Source organism: Lacerta agilis, chromosome 15, assembly GCF_009819535.1.
Source record: "Lacerta agilis isolate rLacAgi1 chromosome 15, rLacAgi1.pri, whole genome shotgun sequence".
Taxonomy (NCBI): domain Eukaryota; kingdom Metazoa; phylum Chordata; class Lepidosauria; order Squamata; family Lacertidae; genus Lacerta; species Lacerta agilis.
In genome coordinates this window covers 41,849,276-41,871,292 of record NC_046326.1, presented here as the reverse complement: position 1 = coordinate 41,871,292, position 22,017 = coordinate 41,849,276, and the positions used below count along the sequence as shown (strand labels likewise).

Here is a 22,017-nt window from a genome sequence, read left to right as displayed (position 1 = left end):
GCATGATGGGCTCGTGCGGAGGAAAGCTCGTGACACAAAAACCAGGAAGGGGATTGCAAAGAAGTGAGAGTGAGAGTGAGAGAGAGAGAGAGAGACTACACTTACACCATATCTTTAAAGCACGATGATGCCACTTTAAACAGTCATAGCTTCCCCAAAGAATCCTGGGAAGTGTAGTCTGTGAAGGGTGCTGAGCGTTGCTAGGAGACCCCCTATTTCCCCACAGAGAGCTACAGTTCACAGAGTGGTTTAACAATCAATCCCTTTCCACAGGGAGCTCTAGGAATTGTAGCTTTTTGAGGGGAAATAGAGTTTCTCCTGCCAACTCTCAGCACTCTGAATAGACCACAGCTCCAGGATTCTTTAGGGGAAGCCATGACTGTTTGAAGTGGCATCAGAGTGCTTTAATGCAGTGTTTTTCAACCACTGTTCCGTGGCACACTAGTGTGCCGCGAGATGTTGCCTGTGTGCCGTGGGAAAAAATTGTGTTTATTTGATTCCTATTCAAGAGAATTACTTTATATATAGTCAATATAGGCACAGAGTTAAATTTTTTAACATTTTCTAATGGTGGTGTGCCTCGTGATTTTTTTCATAAAACAAGTGTGCCCTTGCCCAAAAAAGGTTGAAAACACTGCTTTAATGTATGGTGCAAACCAGGCCAGAGAGACTTTTGCCTGCCTGGTAGGGGCTGCAGTAATGGTGAAATGAGCGGATGGTGCTTCCTAGCTTTATTTCAGGTATGGGGAAGCTCTTGCAGGACCCCCAGCAGCCAGCCAGGCCAGTGATCAGGGATGGGAGGAGGTAGAGGCTACCAACATCTGGAAGGCAGAGGCGACCCTAGGCTCCCTTGGCACCCTTGACAAGGAGATGCATCAGCACCTCCAAAGGCAGGAGAGACCATAGGACCAGAAACTCAAAAAGTTTCCTTTCATTGTCTTTTGCGCTCCATCATGCTTCAGTTACAGGTGGGTAGCCGTGTTGGTCTGCCATAGTCAAAACAAAATCGAAAATTCTTTCTAGTAGCACCTTAGAGACCATCATGCTTCAGTTCGTATTAAATGCTTCGCAGTTCTGCAGAGCAGGGTGGGGAACCTGAATGGCCCTCCACTGCAGCTTCAAACCAAACTCTGCTCAACTAGGATTCCTTCCTGTGTATTCCACCCAGTGAACAGTCCTGACCAATGGCATCTCCAGAGATCTGCCCAGCAATTTACGACGGAGTTACATTTCCCAGTTACCCAGCTATCAGCCTTCTAGCCAAGCCCCAAAATTTATTCTCCTTCGTAGGGGCTCAGAGTGCCTCTGTGCAAAGCCAGCGTCCTTCCCTTGCCACTCAGACTGGGGCGCAGGAGAGGCAGCCCAGCACTTTTCGCTTTCTAGGAAGTCCAAATGTTGGATTTTCCAGCATGAAAGGTCACTCTTTGGTACCTGCCCCCCCCCCAGTCTTAAAAGAGAGAGCAAGCATATGGTGGGCAGCTGACTAGCCCCTCCCCTCTTTCTTTCTCTCTGTGCAAGAGGATGGCAAAAGGTCACCAGAAACAGGATGGGGAGGGTGACCCACAGGCAAATTCTTGCTTTAGCAATAACTTGCAGCTATGCAAATCTTTTTTGACGGGAACGAGGCAAAAATCACCCCAAGCTATGAGTTGCTCTTAGTGAATTTTAAAAGGAACAAAACACAAACACACACCCATTCCACTTTATCCAGAGGTTCCCAAGTCTACTGCTCTATCGCTTTCAAAGCTACTTCCTTTGGTAATGTTTGCTTGCATTTACCATTCTGAGTTGTCACAAGTCACAAGATAGCCAACGATTGGCAATAGCGATCTATTTCGTTATAACTTAGTTATCTTACGGCTGTGGTAGGTGAAGGTTTGTGCGTGCTCGGCAAGGGTTTGTGCTATAACTTCCTTCACCCTTATGTTCCGTTCGTAGAATGCGTAAAAATGTTTTTCATGCAACATCTGGCACCGCTGGATCAAGTTCAGGAGTTCTGCTGAATTAACTAAACTAAATAGTTTTAATTGGATTTTGAGTAACTGTGTGCAATCAATCTTTACTGTTTGAATTTTATTGTTCTCTTATCTTCCTTAGTGGGTCGTGCGAACCGCTGTTCTGAAATAATGCCTTTTATAAGGTAGGGGGCACTGGGGATGCGTTTATGGAACCAAGGGGACGGTGGTCAGGAAACACCCTGGGAACCACTGCTTTAATCAGATGTACTAACCTCTCCCTAAAGAAAGAAAAAGTTCAGCTCCTCAGTTTCCCCCTTCCCAGCATAAGTTTGTGTGTTTTTCAATGTAGCTATTCATCTTCATCTGGAATTTGAGAAAGATCTCCTGTTTATTTGTTCAAAATCCACACAATTTTGGAAACGGCCACATAAACCCACCCCTCTCATTTCTCAGGGGGTGGGGGTGGGATCCAGATATCAGATTTGCTACCAGGTGCAAATACTGATACAGCAGTTTGCCTGCCTACATCCCATCATAGGGTGTCTTGGAAATTGCCTGGCAACCTGCCATTTAGAAAGGACAGGCAGAGCACACCCACTAGCCACATAAGGCTACCAGCTGCTTCCTAATCAATCAGATTTTTCCTGGGGAAACCTCCTGCCGTGAGGCAGCTAAAAAAAAACAAGCCAACAGATGTTTTTAAACTTTAATACTTTCGTGCTGTAAACTTGAATTATTTTTGACAAGTACTGCAAATGTGAATCTTTGTGGGGCAAGACTGGAACCTGAAATGATGTTTTCTAAGGACTGTCAAGTCTGGGGGAAATCTGGGCCACTTTTCCTTTAAAACGGGGGGAACATGTGGCCCACATGTGGTTCTCCAGATGTCTGCGGACTCCCAACTCTCCCACCAGCCAGTATAGCCGGAGGTCAGGATGATGCTAGATAAGAACATGAGAACATAAGAAGAGTCTGCAGGATGAGGCCAGTGGCCCATCAAGTGGCCCAGCATCCTGTTCTCACAGTGCCACCCAGGTGCCCCCATGGGAAACCAGCAAGCTGGACCCGAGCCCAAGAGCCCTCTCCCCTCCTGCGGTTTCCAGCAGTTTTTATTCAGAAGCACTGCTGCAGAGGCAGAACATAGCCACCCTGGCTAGTAGCCACCAATAGCCCTTTCCTCCATGAATTTGTCCAATCCTCTTGACACATTGGAATTCCAGCAACCTCTGGAGGGCCAGCCCACAGCCCCCCCCCCCGCTTTAAGGCACACGCTGAACTCAGCCCCACTGTACTGCCATTTTTAAAAGAAAGCCAGTTTGCCTGGGTGAATTTCTAGCCGTGCAACTACTAAAATGTTTAACTGTGCTTCCTGCAATGAGGGCAGAATGCACTCTGGGTTAAACATCGTTCTCTGCTGGGTTCTTTTTTTAAAAAAGAGAAAGAGAGAAACACAGACGGAAACTGCAGCCGCTACATAACTGCACGCATTTCCCCATAATATTATATCAGAACTGGAGCAGCACACACTTCCCCCTCCTGCTAAAGAACATGCCAGCCTATGCTTTGCGTACAGCCCTGAAAGACGCTGCGCTCAATTTATCACGGTGGGGAAAGGTGCATTATCTCTTCCACCAGCGTTTGCACAAGGAGACTACTATGAGGAGGCAATAACCCAGCACGTAAGAATGCATCGTTGTGCAAGGCACTCACTGGAGCTGGGTGCAAGGGGGGGGGGAGTCCAGCCACTGGCACACACACACACACACATTAAATAGTATATTCTCTGTCAGAGGTTCTGCTCTGCCTCTAGGCAGTGATGCTTCTGAATCCCAGTTGCTGGAAACCACAGGAGGGGAAAGGGCTCTTGTGCTCAGATCCTGTTTTGGACTTTCTGGGGGGTGGGGGGATCTGGTGGCCATAGTAGGAACAGGAGTGTTGGGCTAGATGAGCCACTCTCTGCCTGCTCTCTGTCCAGGATCTTGGGTTAGACAGCAGCTGTTGTAGGTTGGGCAGTTTTAGACCCCAATTGCAAAAAATTGTTTTATTGCTTGAGTTTCCCATAGCCTTTTTTTTAAAAGCTTTGTCCGTGAAGCGGTTTAAGTAGACTGCAGAAATAAACCAGACAGCTCCTAATGCTCCAACCTGCTGTTTCTCTAGCTGGAATGCCAATGGCATGTGTAAAGTGTTGCATGTTTTCTTTAGGCCTAAAAAAAAATAAAAAAATTGGCACCAGTCACTTGAGAAGGCAGTTTCCAGAATTGATAGGATGCAACACAGTGCTGGGAAGTAGGAGTTTCTTGTGGAAAGATCTCAAATATTTTTGGTGTGTGTGTGTGTGGTGTGTGTGTGTGTGGTGTGTGTGTCCCATTTTCTGCTTGAAGCAAGTGTTGTTTCCTGACTCATGACTCCTGGAGCCCACCCACCCCCTGTAATTTCCTGGACAGGAGCAGGGTTTGGAGTGGATCAGAAATCGAGCAGATGTCTTGGTCTGATAAGAGGCAAGCAGGGAATGCAAATGAGGAGAGATAAGTGGCCTGGGCAGCCTTCTGACTCTGCTTGGAGAGACGGGAAGGTATCCACTCCAAGGTACATTCTCTATAATGTATATACTGTAATGGCAGGTGGGCAGGAGGGAAGGAAACCACTCAAAACCAAACCATCTTAGATTCTAGCCACCCCTGACAAGAGAGGCATGGAGGCAATGGCCCACTGCAAATTCCTCCTCCATCTGCCTTGCAGAAGCATGAAACTGGACACAGCGGTTCAGAGAGTGAGCTGGCCCCAGATTCTGCTCCCACAGACTCACAGTGGTAGCCTTGAGCTGGCCCCTTCTTAAAGAGGACCCACAACTCAGTGGCAGAGAGCCTGACTGGCATGCAAAATGTCCCTGGCACCATCTGCAGGCAGGGCTGGGGAGTGGCCCTTGCATGAAATCCTGGAGAGCTAGATGGCCATCTTAAGCAGCTTGATTATGTTCCTGTTTAACTCGAATCTTAAAACCATGAGGACTAGGATCTTGGTTTATGTTAATGGGAAGGAAGCTAGTTCAGGGGTGGAGCACCTGCTTTAATTCAGAACCGTGAAAGCTGGGGTCTCCATGGTCCAATCCCTGGAATTTCCAGGGCTGGGTAAAGACTCCCCCCACCCCTACCTGAAACCACGGAGAGCCACTGCCAGACAGTGTGGGCAATACAGAACTGGATGGAGCAAGGGCCTGCATTTGCCAGCTTCCTGTGCGCCTAAGTAGGCTCCTGGCACCAAGAAAGACTGAAATGCAAGTTATAAAATCACTGTGCAAGCCAGACTTCCCAAGGGAAAAGGAGTCCGTGTGTGTGTAGTGCTTAGAGCAGGGGTCCCCAAACTAAGGCCCAGGGGCTGGATGTGGCCCAATTGCCTTCTAAGTCCGGCCCCACGGACGGTCCAGGAATCAGCATGTTTTTACATGAGTAGAATGTGTCCTTTTATTTAAAATGCATCTCTGGGTTATTTGTGGGGCAAAGGAATTCATTCATATTTTTTTCCTCCAAAATATAGTCCGGCCCCTCACAAGGTCTGAGGGACAGTGTACCGGCCCCTGCTGAAAAAGTTGCTGACCCCTGGCTTAGAGTGCTGAACTTGGCAGACCAGGGTTCAAATCCCCACTCGGCCATGAAGCTCGCTGAGGTGTGAACCTGGGCCAGTCACAATGCCTCTCAGCCTAACCTACCTCGCAGGGTTGTTGCGGGGATTAAATGAGGAGGGAGAGAAGCCTCATATTAATACTAACAGTAATCTGCCTTGGCGCAAGTGGACTGTGTGCAATGAATGGTGGTGGGGAAGATTTCATTCAGATATACGGGGCGTGCGCGGGGGGGGGGGGGGGAAACACGACTCTGCAACAAAAGAAAAATCTCAGCTGTTCTCTGCTTGGCTTTATCTTCCCAGTCCCCCACCCCATTTCCGCTCCCTGCTGCCACTGCAAGAGGAAGTCCCAGGACAGAGGTCGGCGCATCAACAGCAGCCAGTCGTTTCCCATGGCAAGAAAGCATTTCAAATATGCCAGAATCGTTATCTCTCTCCCTCACACACACACACACACACACACACACACAAGTCAAGATTCAGCCCAGTGCACAATAGCCTTCCACTGAAATGGAAAATTAAACCACACACACACGTTTCCTCTCTCGCCCAATCTTGCATGGTGGCAACAAGATTTGCTAGCCATCCAGTTGTTTTTTTACAGAGGAACAAGGAGAAACAGGATTGAGGTCTCCCCTGCTACATAACTTGAGGGATGGGCCAATAGGTCAGTTTCAACTTCTCTCGGTTTTTCATTTTTAAATGCAGTTCCCCACATTTCCACATGTTGGGGGGGGGCGGGGGAGTCCGCATGAAAACCCATCAGCATTCTGGTGTGAACTTCTCCCACACATTTGGAATGCGGTTTTTGCTTACTACACACATTTTTGTGGAGCCATTTCCTCCGACATGCTGTATTTTCACTAGATATATGCATAGTTGATCGATACCCTAATCCTAGGATGTGCATTTTTCTATGCGTTACTTTGCTGCATTGCAAAATTCACAGAAGTGAGAATTTCGAAGTGGGCCTGCCTGCCTTTAGGTTCGCATACTGTGTTGCAAAGTGCAGATTAGGTGGGTTTGCCTTTAAATGCAAACTTAATTGAATTTCCCCCTCAATATCTCTTGCATGCACACAAACACACAGCTAGGCTAGGTCACCAGTGCAGAGTATGAAATAATACATACAATAACGTATGAGATCAACCGGGGGGCGGGGGAGAACCTGTGGCCTCCAGATGCAACTCCTAGCACCCCTGCCCCCCGCCCGGCTGCCAGGGATGATGGGAGCTGGGGTCCAACAGCACCTGGAGGGCACCAGGTTCCCCATTCCTGCACAACAAAAACTTAAACAGCAGAATCAAAAGCCAAACCCTGCAAACTCAGGACTGAGCTGAAGACCTTTTGCCTGCAAAGCAGGAGCTCTGCTGCAAGACCCCTCAAGTGCATCTGGGGGAAACTCTGGCATGAAACCCTGGAGAGCTGCTGCCAGCCAGCATGGGGGATACTGGGCTGGCTGGGCCAATGGTCTCACTGCAGGTGTTGCTATTTAAAATCAAGAGGTGGTGGCCTCTCCTTCACTGGAGGTTTTTTAAGCAGAGGTTGGATGGCCACCTGTCAGGGATGCTTTGGTTGGGATTCCTGCATTGCAGGGGGCTGGACTGGATGACCCTTGGGGTCCCTTCCAACCCTACGATTCTAGGAATCTTTATATTTAGGGAAAGGGCCATAGCTCAGTGGAAGAACAGCTGCTTTGCATGCAGAAGGTCCCAGGTTCAATCCCCGCTGGCATCTCCGGGTGTCTGTGCTTTCTATTTGTGGGGCTGCGGCAACCAAGGGCAGCCAAAACTGTACAAGGAAATGTATACAGGTGCAAGACGTACCTTCTGGGCTGGAACCGGCAGTCATCTTCCCGCTGTCCGCCTCCTGCATACAGAAGAGAGGAGAGAATGGGAGATTAAGGTGCTTATTAAGATTAAGAGATAGTGTGTTGCTGTGGTTAAGAGAGTTGGGCTAGGACCTGACCGGATCCTCACTCACTCACAAAGTTCTCACTTGAGCCAACCAAGCTCTCTCAGCTTAATCTATACCTTGCGGGGTTGTTGAGAGGATTGGGTTGGGTTCTTATGTCAGTTTACAAAGCTCTGAACAACTTAGGTCCAGGGACCACCTGAACTCAGCTCAATCACTGAGCTCACCTGCTGGAGCATCTCAGGCCATTTTCCGAGCTCTCATTTGAAAACAATGAGAAATTGAGCCTTCAGTGTCGCCGGCCCAGCCCGGTGGAACTCTCTGCCAAAAGAGATTTAGTAGGCACCTTCCGCGCCAGTTTTTAAACACTTGCTGAAACCCTTTCTATACTGCCATGCCTATGCGGGCAATTAAGAATACATCCTCCCACAATGTTTAGTGGTTGTGCGCTCAACTTTTTAATGGTTTTTATTGTATGTTTTTACTGCTGTAAACCACTTTGATGTTTTTTAATGACACAGTGGTATGCAAATGTTTTTTTAATAAATAAAATGATAAATAATAACAAGAAAATGTTTTAATGCCCCCTCCTGGCCACTGCTGGAAGAGTATGGGGAACACTGTAATTGGAAGGGAATATCCCTCCCACCCCCGCCATCCAAGGAGAGCACACAGGAGGCGCAGCAACCTTTCATGAGGAAGAAATAAAAACGTGTCAGAACAAACCCAGGAAGTTCAGGAAACACACAAATAAAACACAAAAACCCTGACACGCTGAAGTTAGCAAGGGATGGAAGGTGGAATCCTGCCTGGACTCCCCAAGCAGAGTGAAGCACAAACTTAGTTCTGTAGGGAAAAGAAATTGCATCCAGTTTCTTTTCAGCTTGAGGGCCATATTCCAGCACGAGTTGTCTTTCCAAGGGCCGCATGCTAGAGGTGGGCAGGGTCAAGGACGAAAACGTTCCCCAGCTTTGTACCATCATACAAATCATGGGGCTTACATGGACCCCCCGCACCTCTTCAGATGTTTCTGTGTTCCAGCTCCCATCCCCACTGGCTGCTGGGACCCTGCGGTCTGGGGCAGCCGCCTCTCCACCCCTGACTCAGGCTGACTAGGGCTTCATTGTGGTTGTTCTAAAGCCAAAATCTCCCTCATTCAAACAAGCAAACAGCAAGGTCTTCCAGCCACAGTTACGATTATTATTAATCACCCGCCCTTCGCCCTAAGGTCCCAGGATGGTCACAGCATCACAACATAGTATTAAAATAAATTTAAAACAACGAACCATCATAAAAATAAGGTGGGTCCTAGAAATCTGCAACCTCAAGTGTCCAATGCCAGGGTAAAGAGGCCCGTCTCCAGCATCCACTAGAAGCTGGATAAGGGAAGATGCCTGGCACAGCGCTGTGGGAGGGAGTTCCACATCTTAGGGGCCACCACAGAGAAGGCCCTCTCCCCCTGGGCCACCAAGGTGACCCCCTCTGCTGACCTCAGCACCCAAGGGGAAAGAGGCGCCCTTTCAGGTATGTGGGGCCTGAGTCCTTTCGGGCTTTAAACACAAATGTGAGTACCATGAATTGAGTCCGGAAACTAACTGGCAGCCAGAGCAGTATATCCACAGCTGGTTCAGCTTTCCAGGCACCAGCCTGCGGATCTAACGTGCATTTCGTTTTCCTCTTCAATGTTCCCCAAAGGCGGAGGAACAGCCAGGCACATCTGGCGAAGCTGTTTTTTCCTTCTCTAACCCTCCCCCAGCCAAAGAAAAAGCACATCCTAGATGTCAAAAACCGTGTGAACAAATAATTTTTAATATATAGGGCAGGGACTCTCAGCGAGGCCTCGCATTTGGCAGGGCAAGTGCCTTTCCCTCTGCGAGCCGCCAAGCCCCAGTTCCCGCAACGAGGTGTCAGGGTGTTCTGCCAGCTGAGCGCATGCCCAGCAGCCCAAAGCATTCTGGGACGCATCAAGAGGCAGAGGAGGGGAAGGTTCTTTCTCCCCATCAGGCCGCAGAGCAGAGAAGCCGTTAAACCCACTTTGCTCATATCGCCAGTCTTTCACCTTTAAGAGCGTCCGAAGAGCCCTGCGGCTGAATCAGGCCAATGGCCCACAGAACCCAGCATCCTGTCCTCACAGCGGCCAACCAGAAGCCCCCGCAGGCAGGAGCCCAGGCTAAGGGCAATGCTCCCCCCCCCCCAAATTGCGATTCCTGAAATCTGGAGAGAACGTAGCAATTGTGACCGAGAATTTGTCTAATCCTTTTTAAAATTCATGCTAGCTGGTGGCCAAACAGAGATTGCGGGGGGTGGGGGGCTGGGAGGCTGACAGAATCATGGTTTGCTTAAGCTCTTAGTGGAAGCAAGAACGTATGGCAATCTGGATGTTTAAATGATTGCTTTTAAATGTTTTGTGTATAAAGTGCTTTTGAAAGGGCTATCAACGGCTACAAGCCATGATGGCTCTGCTCTGCCCTCCATGGTTGCGGGCAGCCATGCTTCTGAATGCCAGCTGCTGGAAACCCCAGCAGGGGAGAGTTATTCTTGTGCTCAGGATCCTGCTTGCAGGTTTCCCGTTAGGAGATCTGGCTGGCCAATGAGAGAACAGGATGTTGGACTAGGTGGGCCACTGGCCTGATCCAGAAGAATCTTCTTATGTTCTTAAACAAAAGATCTGAAGCGAGGTCAACTCCCCAACAGCCTCCCCAGAGACGGCTCAGACTCCCCCCCCCCCCCGGTGCAAATAACACTTGCAAATCAAAGTTCTACACTCTTTCTTCCCTTCCAGCTCTACAGTTCTGTGATTCTTCGGTCTTTCATTCCTTTGGCTGCCCGTACAGGTCATGTCATGCTGGCTGGGAGTTGATGAGAGGCTGGGAAAAGGCAGTTTTACAGAGAGTCAGCGTGGTGCTGTGGTTGAAGTGTCAGACGAGGACCTGGGAGACCAGAGTTCATCTTCACACAGCCATAAAGCTCAATGAGTGACCCTGGAGTCAGTCATTAGATCTCTCAGCCTAACCAACCTCACAAGTGTTTGGTGGGGTTTAAATGAGAGGTAGAAAATGGTGGGACATCAATCCAATCAATCAATCAATCAACCAACCAACCAACCAACCAATCAATCAATCAATCAATCAATCCTTGTTGCATTCCTACAAATTATTTATTTTAAGAGTTCCATCTGCCCCAATTTTTAGTTTTAGGGTTAAGGCACAACTGCGTTTAAAAGAATGTGTATGGCCCGTTACGTTTTGTAATATCAGATTCCTTAAAAGACAGCCCCCCCCCCTATGACGATAGGCCATCTCAGTCATTCCAAGTATGTGGGCCGCATCCTTTCTGCCTTGGAAAAGGCAAGGAGCCACAGCAGCAGGACTTTGCAAGAAGCCCTCTGGCCACAGAAAGGAACGGCCAGGAGAGGCTGGGAGCCGGACAAAAATTATGGGACTGCGCCACAGAGTATGCCGAGCATTTAAATTATCTGGGCTTGACACACTCTCAAGGAGCAGGCCTGCCTTGGCGTCAGACGCACCAGAGATAGTCATCGGCCACAGAAGAGTTCAGGAAAAGATAAGAAAAGCACCCTCTTTTCCCCGCACCAAGGAGCCGAGAGGTTGAGATATTTGGAAACGTGACCATTTACGGTCAGGAAGAGAACAGCCATGACTTGGTGGTACAGACCCTGCTTTGCATGCAGACGGTCCCTGGTTCAATCCCCAGTGGCATCTCCAGGGAGGGCTGGGAGAGAGAGACTCCCTGCCTGAAACCCTGGAGAGGCGCTGCTGCCAGCCAGTGTGGGCAATACCACGCAAGACGGATCAATGGTCTGTCTCCGTATAAAGTAACTCCCTATGATCCAGGGTCTCAAGTCAGCTTTTGGGGACGGAGGCTTTGCATCTTGAGGTGGGGAACACCCTGCAGGGAAGCTTCTATGTTGGGGGACCGGGTGGAAGGGGAGATGTCCCCTGCCTGGAATTTCCTGGAGACTTGCCCCTAAAGGTGCAATGATCAGAGAGAGGCTGGTAAAACTCACCAGCGAGGAAAGGTGCCACCATTTGGGACTTTTGCATTTAGAAATAAGATTAGGGTTTGTTTGTTTTTGTTTTGTTTTTTGTTAATAGGGATGTATAAAACAATGCATGTAGTGTGAAGTAAGGGCACAGGGAGTTGTTCTCGCCCTCCTGGTCTTTCAGCAGAGCCAAAATGTCCCCCATCTCCCCATCTCTCCCCCAACAGGCGTTATTTGCATGCAGAAGGTACAGAATCCCAGGATTGTAGGAGGACCCAAAGGGTCATCCAGTCCAGACCCCCGCAATGCTGCTGCCAGGTTAAATTATTGGCAACTGCAAGTTTGGGTTCTTTTTTCAAAATGGGGAGGGGTCAGTTTGTATACATTGGGAATGACTCTTCTAAGCATGCAGCTGCTGCCAACCAGTGTCTACAATACTGGCTCAGATGGACCACTGGCCTGACTTGACATAGGGCAACACCCTAAGTTTCCTTTCCAAGACAATCCTTTCCGAACATGCCACCTTATCCCCACAGCACCAACTGTAAGGTTGAAGCAGGGCTCATAAATTCCCTAAACTGAAAAATGGCCCCTGTCAGAGCATGGCCGAGCCTTGGGGTGCAATTTCAGGTGACACCACTAGAGGGCAGCAGAGACAACAGGGAGGGCAGAGGCGTCTGGGGAAGGAGACCCTTGTGTCAATGCTCACCTGTTTTCTTATTTGGTTGGGAGGGAGGGGGTTAAAGAAGATGCCCTTGATTCGGAAACGAATTATCAATGGAACACAGGAAGCTGCTTCACCCAGCATCAGACCACTGATTGGGCAGGTAACACAGCATTATTTACACGGACTGGCAGCAGCGGTCAGACAGGAGACGTGCCCAGCCCCACACCTGGAGATGCTGCTGGGAAATCGAACTGCGGCCCTTGCACTAAAAACAAAACAAGATTCTAGTCCTCGTGGCTCTGAACGAAAGGCTGGTTTAAATAGGAACACGGGAAGGTGACAGCGTCAGTGTTCTCTATAGTAGGCATAGGCCAACTCCGGCCCTCCAGATGTTTGGGACTACAGTTCCCACCATCCCTGACCACTGGTCCTGTTAGCTAGGGATGATGGGAATTGTAGTCCCAAACATCTGGAGGGCCGGGGTTTGCCTATGCCTGCGCTATAGTGACTGGCAGCAAGGCCGGCTCTCCAGGGACCTTGAGAGGGAGATGGTGGGGACCTCTTTGCGTGCAAAGCAGGGGCTCCACGGGTGAGCTAGGGCCTTTCCCCCAAGGCAGAGCAAAATAAGAGAAGGCGTTTAGAAAGCTGGTGCGACTTTCAATCTGTTTTCGTTTGCTGGCATCCGTCTGTCTCTGGAGACAATGGAGGAGTGTGCCTTTGTGGGTGAACTCAATCTGTTTTAAGTCTGTTATTATTCAAACTTTCTCAAAGTGTTAAATTACTGCTATTTTTTTCTTGCTGGCGATTTTATTGTTTTATCATTTCTTATAAGCTTATTTGAAGGTTTTTGTTTTTCATACTCAGTTTTGTGAAATAAATATGCTACCCAACTGGCACCTCAATATTATGCTATCTGTATCATTACTATCACTGCTACTGCATTTATACCCAGGGGTTTTTCTGAGCAGATCATTGTCTGCCTGAGTTTATTAATCACAACTTCCATTTAGCAACTGCCGGGGGGGGGGCGACACTGCAACGGGGCCCGTAATAAACAAACAATTTTTTTGGTGAGTTCCACCACCTTTCCCCAGGAAAAAGCACTGTTTATAGCTCACCTATTCTCCAAAGAGCTCAAGTGTGGCAGACACAATTCTCCTGCCCTCCCTGTGAGGTAGCCAGGGGCAGAGAGAAACAGCGGCTGGCCCAAAGTCACCCAGTGGGGATAGCTGAGTCACAGCTGAGCGGCGATCATTTGAACCCTGGTCTCCCAGGTCCCTATTCCAGCACTCTGCCTGACGCCCAGACATTGGAAGTACCACCCTGCTGAAACAAGAGCCCTTCTGGACACTGCACAGGACGAAGGAAAATTAAGGATGGGCCGAAAAGGGATTTAACATACACACAAAAACAAACAACTTTTTTGGGGTATGCGTAAAGTAGATGTTTCGGCTGGTGGGTTGCGCGGTGCTTGGATTCCTGAAAAACCACCAGAAGCCACGGAGAGGTCCTTGCTTCCAGTGCTGAAACATAAGCCACGGTCCCAAGTTCACACCGCAAGGACCGCAGCCAGCCCACAAGAAGGAGGGCAGCCAAGGGACCAAACTGACTCCCCCAGCACTCCCCCAGGCCGGAGAAGCAGCGGGAAGTTTGCCCGGGAGTTTTCAGGGCATGTTGTGCAACCCACAGCTGGAAACTGGGATGCAGCAGCAGTCCCTTCCCACCGTGTCCACATACAGACACCCTGAACGTTAGCAGAGGATGCATTGTGTCCCCCTGCTGGCGTGCAGATGTTTTGGAGCCAATGGCTGCGGCTGGTTGGAGGCGTGCTTGGCATCCCACTCTCACCATGGCCAACCTCTTCTGGAAAACCAGAACCTGAGAGCAAGAGCACTCCCCTCCTGCTATTCCCGGCAAGTGGGGTTCAGAAGCATTGCTGCTTCCGACAGCGGAGGCAAATCAGAGCCATCGGACTTAGTAGCTACTAATAGCAGTCTCCATAAACTTGTCTAATCCCCTTTTAAAGCCATCTCCATTCCAAGGGGAAAGTCCAGCGTGGATTAAAATTTGAGAGAAATTTGATTTTGTCTGCTGTGGGCATGAATCAGGAGGAGGGTTTCCCGCCCCAGCTACTGGAATGAATTAGAAGAAGAGTTTGGATTTGATATCCCGCTTTTCACTACCTGAAGGAGTCTCAAAGCGGCTAACATTCTCCTTTCCCTTCCTCCCCCACAACAAACACTCTGTGAGGTAAGTGAGGCTGAGAGACTTCAAAGAAGTGTGAGTGAGGCTGAGAGACTTCAAAGAAGTGTGACTAGCCCAAGGTCACCCAGCAGCTGCATGTGGAGGAGTGGAGACGCGAACCCGGTTCCCCAGATTACAAGTCTACCACTCTTAACCACTACACCACACTGGCTCTCTTAACCACTACACCACACTGGCTCTCAATTAGCCGAACTGTGCCATTTCTATTCTCTCTCAGAAATGCAAATATTTTGGAAATGGCACTGGAACATTTGGGGAAGGCTGAAAGCTGGTGGGAAACCAAGCCCACGAGGTACGAAGCGGGTCAGCCTGCGAATGGATTTGCCAAGATCAAATTCCTTAAGCGTGCCCATTACATACAGCGATAAAGAGGGGGGAGTTGCAAACAATGCAGGGTGTGTCAAATGACAATTCAACGAACACACACGACAGCAACAAAGGGGTGATTGACACAACCATCCTAGCGCTGTCAAGTTCATTATTGCCTGTCGTGGTGAGAGAGGAAACTACCGTCCTTATTCATGCCCCAAGCGGATGGAATCAAATCTCCCGATAACTTTTCAATTTGGCGGCTTCACGGCAGACTCTCCCCTTGAAGTTCCTGCTTTGGAGAATGGAGACTTCCTTCTCAGACTGACAGCCTGCTGGGCTGGTCTCTTTGAACCAAGAATCTTTAGATGATTTATGAATACCCAACCCATCCATTGCCACAGCTTCCCAGACCTTCCAGTCTCCAACTTCTCCCAGTACGTGACACAGTTTACTGATACCCTATGCAGGTCACACACACACACACACACAAAAAAAGAACGACAGCTGGCCGCACTCGCTGACCGCCAACGCACTCTTTGTTACTAGGGTATGTTGCGCCACAAATTAGCATATTAAGGTCAACGATGCAGAGTCCCGCCTGTCGCAGAGATGTAACAAAGAAGACTGCTCTGTCAACGGGGGCATTTTCTCTTTCATGCCGGGGCTAAAGACTTTGAAGCAACAGAAGAAACCTTTCTGATCTTAATGAGTTCCACTCCTATCTCCCTCTCTATTACACTCACAAACACACAGAGGTTGCCATTTCCATAACCCAGAATCCCATTTAATAAGTGCAGAAAGAACTTCCTCTAAAACAGTCGTTCCCAAAGGGGTGCTGGGATTGTAAGAGCACCTGCGAGCTGCTTCATGGGCGAGATTCAACTGCAAACCATAAAACATAGGTTTGGGCCATTAAAATCAATATACATCAACAGAAGCACAGTGTCCCATTCGAGGGAAGTAAAATAGTCCACACTCTTCTGCCTCGGTCAGGCCACACCTGTGTCTAGTTCTGGGAGCCACAATTTAAGGAGGATATGACAAGCTGGAAGGTGTGCAGAGGAGGTCAACCAAGACGATCAAGGATCTGGAAACCGGGCCAGATGAGGAACGGTTGAAGGAGTTGTTTAGGCTGGTAGAGACTAGGAGGAGATACGAGAGCCATCTTCCAATATCTCAAGGGCTGTCATGTGGAGGAAGAGGGTAGGATCGAACCAATGGCTTCCAGTAACAAGAAAGGAGATTCTGACTCAACAGCAGGAAGAAGAGCTTTCTGACAGTAAAAGCTGTTTAACAGCGGGAGGCGGTGGACTCTCCCTCCTTGAAGGTTTTTAAACAGGGGTCCGAGGGCCATCTTTCTTGTATGCTTTACTTGAGATTTCTGCATTGAAGGGGGTTGGAATGGATGACCCTTGGGGCCCCTTCCAACTGTATGATTCTACTAAAATCCTGTCACCCTAGAACAAATGTGCTTTTAAAAGAAAAGAAGATGGCTTTATGCGGTTAGAAAAGGGAAAGGGGAAATCATGGAATGAACAAAAGTCTAATTGTGCTCTGACTCAGTCTAAGGCAGCTTCCTATGTTCCTGTGATATTTTGGGGAACTGGTGGAAAGTGTCCAGCTCCATCAGGGACGGGCGTAGGATGGACGAGATGAGAGATCCACGCCACAGCATTTCGCTGAGGGTGGGAACAAGGGAGCGCAGGGCACAGCAGCACAGTGTGAGAAAACAGTCGGGTTTTCTTCCAGTTGTTAAAAATCTCACCCCGGCGATCCTAACAGTGTAATTAAAGGCAGTAAATTGTTAGCTAGTTTCGCTGGGTTAACAAGGAGAGGAAGGTATCCAGGCAACCGCTGGCTAGAGAATTGCCTAGATGGAGTGGCAGGACCCCAGCAGAGAGCAGAAGGTATTTAAAGAAAGGTGTGCGTTTCTGAGAGAGCCCAACCCTTTTGGATGAACAAGGAGGTGGCAGCAAAACAAAAACCGGGCAGCTGGTTTTTATTTGCTAGGGCAACAGAGGAGGGGAGGGGCTGGCTGTTTGGCCCTCGAGAGCATATCAAAACAGTGAGCTAGCACCATAAGGATGCAAGACAGGCCAGAAGGGGCCCATCTAGTCCAGCATCCTGTTCTCCCGGTGGCTGACCAGGTGCCCCAGTGGGAAACCAACAAGCAGGATCCGAGCACAAGATCCTTCCCCACTCCTGAGATTTCCAGCAACTGGCACTTGGAAGCAGTGGAGGTACAGCACAGCCATTATGGCTGGTAGGCGTCGAAAGCCTTCTCCTCCAGTGAGAGAAGCCCATCAAGGATTTTGACACACAGCTCTCACCCCAGATCGTGAGCCTTGGGTGGTCCTGACCTTGCTAAATGGCCTTTGAAGACAGTCTGGAGACTTCAGCTGGTGCAGAATTCAGCGGCCAGGTTGCTCACGGGGGGGAGACAGTCTGAGCATATAGCATCAGTCCTAGCCTGACTGCAGTGGTCAGCAAGCAGTTTCTGGGCCCAATTCCGAGTGCTGGTTTTGACCTATAAAGCCTCAGGACCCCAATTCATTAAGGGCCACCTCTCCTCATATGAACTGACCCAGACGCTGCAATCATCATTGGAGGCCCTTCTTTGTGTGCCCCCTCCATGAGAGGTCTGGAGGGTGGCAACACAAGAACGGGCCTTTTCTGTGGTGGCTCCCTGTTTGTAAAATGCTCTCTCCAGGGAGGCCTGCCTGGTACCACCATTATATATCTTAGGTACCAGGCAATTCCACTTTAACCAGGCCTTTGGCCTTTTTCATGTATTTTCCGTGTATTAAGGTTTGTTTGTTTTTGTTTTAATGTATCTATATGGGGTTTTGTTTGTTTGTCTTGTTACAAGTTGCTTCCAGTTGCCTTTGGCAAGAGAAAGCAACCAATAAAGATAGATAGATAGATAGATAGATAGATAGATAGATAGATAGATAGATAGAGAGTTGCCTTATACCTATTGGTCCACCTAGCTCAGCATTCTTCAGGGTTACAGGCAGGGGTCCTTCCCAATCCTACACCTGGAGACACTGCTAGAGATTGAATTTGGGATGTTGAGCTTGCAAGGCAGATTCTCTACCACTGAGATATGTCACTTCCCCAATAACACACAACTTGACCATGGGGAATACATGCATGGAAGCAGACAAAGCACATCCACCTCTCTCTGAGAGAGAGCTCTTGCCTTCCACGCAGAGGGTCCTTGGTATCTCCAGGTAGGACTCAGCCACCTGAAACCTTGGAGAGCTGCTGCCAGTCCGTGTAGACAACACTGAGCTAGATGAACCAACAGCTTCCTATGTTCACATGTCTCAGCACTATCAACGTACAAAGGGAAAATGACGAGTTTGTTCTCCAGGATAGACAGCGGAGGAAAGTTAACAGTGAGAGGGAAGAGAGAGAGAGAGAGAGAGAGAGAGAGAGAGAGACTGACTTGGCAAACTGTTTCTCTCCAACCACATCTAAAGGAGAATGTTTTATGATTTCCTTTTCAAAAGCCACATCTTCCGCGAAGCTCTTGCTTAACCGCCCAGGCCGCTGTCTTCAAACGCAAGTAAGCCTTGCGCCACCATTTCCCAAAGCTGAACAACGGGAAGGATGTGGGTGCACTCAGGATATTCTTTCCCCGAGGTCCCATATGGCCTAGGAACAGCCCTGCCTGAGCTCAGAACCCAAAAACCTTGCCCAGCCACCTGTCTGCACAACCCACGTGACTTCTGGCTTATATTTGCAGCACGAGGACTAGAAAGTTGGCTTCCTTGAAAGAGAAACAACAGGCCTTGTCTTCCAGGAAGCTGTGTTTTCAGCCAACTTCTGCATGGGGTATATATGCAGGATCCTGGTTCAGAAGCAGCAGGGCACTGGGAGGGAGGTGGTTAGGTGCCACAGTGGGAGAGGGCAGCTTCCTCTGATGCCTGGGCTGGTGGGCTCCTTCCCACAGTGGGAAACAGAAACTGGATCTGTGGGCCAGATCCAGCGGGGCTTCTGATGCCCAGAGCCACCTCCTGAGTCCACAGTGGAAGCCTGGCTTCTTCCCGACATACAAGGCTCCCTCTAATACCACACGCAGGTGGCGAGTGCCAAAGGAAACAGAGTCAAATTACGGCTGCTGAGAAAATAAGAGGGAGGTTATTAGCGAGTTTCGGGGAATCCCAAAGTATCCAGGTGTAGTTTTTCCCTCTCTACAGCCCAGTGCAGTGAAGACTAAGTTTGTTCAGCAGCTACAGAATATAGGAAGTGTCCAAAAATAAAAACAGAAAGCACCAGGTAGGGGGTGGGGAGAGTACATAGAAAGCTGCCTTATATTGAGTCAGACCATTGGTTCACCCAGCTCAGTACTGTCTGGCAGCACTTCACGGGAGTTCAGACAGCGAGTCGTCGTCCCCCGACACCGCCATTCCTACCTGGAGATGCCAGTATTGAACCTAGGGCGTTCTGCATGATGCAAGGCAGATGTTCTACCAGCAACTGACGGGCCTTCCCTGAAGATTTCCACGGTTTTATACAGCTTGTGGTCCCCTGGAGGAGGACACACAGAGAAGGCTGACCTGACCAGGAACCCTCCTTTTTTGCGGGGCTGGTGAGGACGTGCTGTAGCATTTTGCTGCAGGCCTGCTTGCCTTTGCTCCCTGACCATCGAATATACAAATACAGTGGCACCTTGGAAGTCAAACGGAATCCATTCCACAAATCCGCCCGACTTCCAAAACACCCGGAAACCAAGGCCCGGCTTCCGATAGGCTGCAGGAAGCTCCCGCAGCCAATCGGAACCCATGTCAGACATTCGGGTTCCAAAGAACGTTCACAAACTGGAACACTCACTTCCGGGTTTGCAGCGTTCGGAAGCCAAAATGTTCGATTCACAAGGCGTTTGGGATCCAAGGTACGACTGTATACAAAAGGCGGCAGCAGGAGCTCGATGTGGGGGTGTTGCAGTTCCTGGAGGGTGTACACCAATTCTCACCTCCTAACACAGCGTTGGGAAGTGACAATTTGTAGCTGGCTCTTCTCCTTCAAGCAGCACAGACTGAGGCAGAGGGAGGGAGAGAGAATCCCACTGTTCCAACTGCAGAACAAAACTGGATTCAGAGAGTCCCTCGGGGCATGCCAAGCCATCTTATATCCAGTGTTTCTGGGGGGGGGCACATGGCAGGGTGGAGGGGGGACCCCTCTCCTAGCCCCACCTGCCACTGTGCCATCTGTCTGTCCCCCCAACTGCACGCATCCTGGCAGGTCAGCCATTCTCAAGTTCACAGGCCTCCTCAGTAGCAGATCTCCGTCAGTAGAGTCCTCTCTTGCAAATCCCATAATCTACATGGGGATTTGGATACTATTTGACGACATCAGCTCCGCGGAGGGGATGAGCGCTGACGTGGGGCTGGGGGGCGCAGGGTGGGGGCAAAGAAAACAAGACGATGCCCCACTGAAACCAGATGTTCTCGTTATGTCACCAAGCAGACACCAGCAAGCTCCCGTGCCTTGCCAATTCATAATCTATACAGCAAGCAAGAGAAAATCAAAGGCACGGGAAGGACTTTAAAAAGGCATCTCTCTTTTTAAAAACAAACAAGCAGAACTAGCATTTTCCAAGTCTCAGGGCTCATAAACCCACCTCCACTTTAGCTGCGTGCAAGCAAATCCGGATGAAGGAAGAATGATCAAGTTACCTGGAGGGGCCTTGAGAGAGAGAAAAACAGACTGCTTATTGATCTAGGGTTGTGGCTCCCAAAGTGGGTGGCAGCACCCCTGGGGGGCAATGGGATTCCCTAAGAGGCAAGGGGGTGGCAGAGGTGTAAATGACTATCAGACTTTGAAAAGCTGGTGTCACTGGATCAAGTTCATCACTTTTGCTGAATCAAACTAAGTATGTTTTAACTGGATTTTGAACAAATGTGCAATTAATTGTTACTGTTTTGAATTTTATTGTGTTAATGCCTTCCACAGTGGGTCGTGCAAACCGCTGTTCTGAATAATGCTTATTTATAGGGTAGGTGGAACTGGGGATGAAGTTCATGGGCCAAAGAAGTAATGGCCAGAAAAGGTTTGGGAACAACTGATCTAGTGAGCCAAAAGTCCAAAAGAGAAAAACAAAATGAAAACTCTCTCAACACATTGATGGCCAAAGGCAATTCAAGCTGAGGCCAAGGGAGATGCTCTATCTGCAGGGGCGTAGGAAGGGAGGGGCGGAGGGGGTGGGCCGTCCCGTGTTACACTCTGGGAGGGGTGACAAGATGGCTCTTGCCCCCCCCCCAGCTGTACAGTGGTCAAGGGTGCGCACTCACGCAGCAGAGCAGCATCCCATACGGTCGCGGTAGCCCGTACGGAGTGCGCATGTGCGGCATTCCGTACGTAGTGCGCAGGCACGGAATGCCACACATGCGCACTCCGTATGGGCTGCGCCGCCCTGGGTGCCGGAGTGGGTTCCTCCGCCACTGTCTATCTGCAGTTTATAAATGCAATTAACAGCCCCGCTGGACCAAGCTGAATGACTTCAGGAAGTCTGCCAAGAGTGTGGAGGCGAGAGGCTCTGACGCCTGGTGCTCCAAGATAGACTGCCCCCGTGCATGGAAGTTCTACTGAGCTATCATGGCTTAAACAGCCTTTTGTCAGTGGAAGGGAGCGCAATACCCGGCCTCCATTTATTTCCCAAATGCTTTCAAAAGCCAGTGACTGCATCATGGTGCATTCTTGGCTAGATGGAACTGCTAAAATGTGTTTGCAGGGGTGGGAGGGACGGACAGATGGATGGACCGGGGTGCAGACTACTTGCCCTGACAAGAGGGCTGCATAAACCTCCCTTTTAAAATTCCAGGCAGCTTAGAAGGGGTTCTCTCTCTTCTGTCAAGCCTTTAATCGGCCTTCACTGGTCGACTCTAGTTTCTTAAATCTATAAGCGTCTCCACTTTCGCCGTGTGGCTAATCCACTTAAAACCCTCTCTAGAACCTCACAAAACACACAGGGACACATTATATATATTTATCTGTCACTCAAAGGGCATCTAGGTAGTGTGCAACCTCAGTATAAAACTTCCTTTTGATTCAGTAAATTACATATATGTTGTTATGGGGGGGGTGTTGGGGGAAGCAATCAGTCTGGATTATATGACCCCTTATATGGGATTTGGTATATAAATCTTCCCATGGATAGCTGGCTCAGGTGAATATCTGATGTTTCCTCCCTTTATGGTCTTGATTTATGGTCTTGAGCAAATAAAATGAGCAAATAGAAGGGGAAGAAATGGAGGCAGTGAGAGATTTTA

General features: G+C 49.3%; 1 protein-coding gene across 1 annotated transcript in view; it reads right to left on the bottom strand.

The window, feature by feature from the left end:
• The window catches only part of SSH2 (slingshot protein phosphatase 2), a 76,996-nt gene extending 69,553 nt beyond the window's left edge, over positions 1-7,443 (bottom strand). The window contains exon 1 of the mRNA XM_033172016.1: positions 7,406-7,443. The gene's annotated coding sequence lies outside the window, so the exon portion shown is untranslated. The remainder of the gene's footprint in view (positions 1-7,405) is intronic.
• Positions 7,444-22,017: the final 14,574 nt, after the last annotated feature.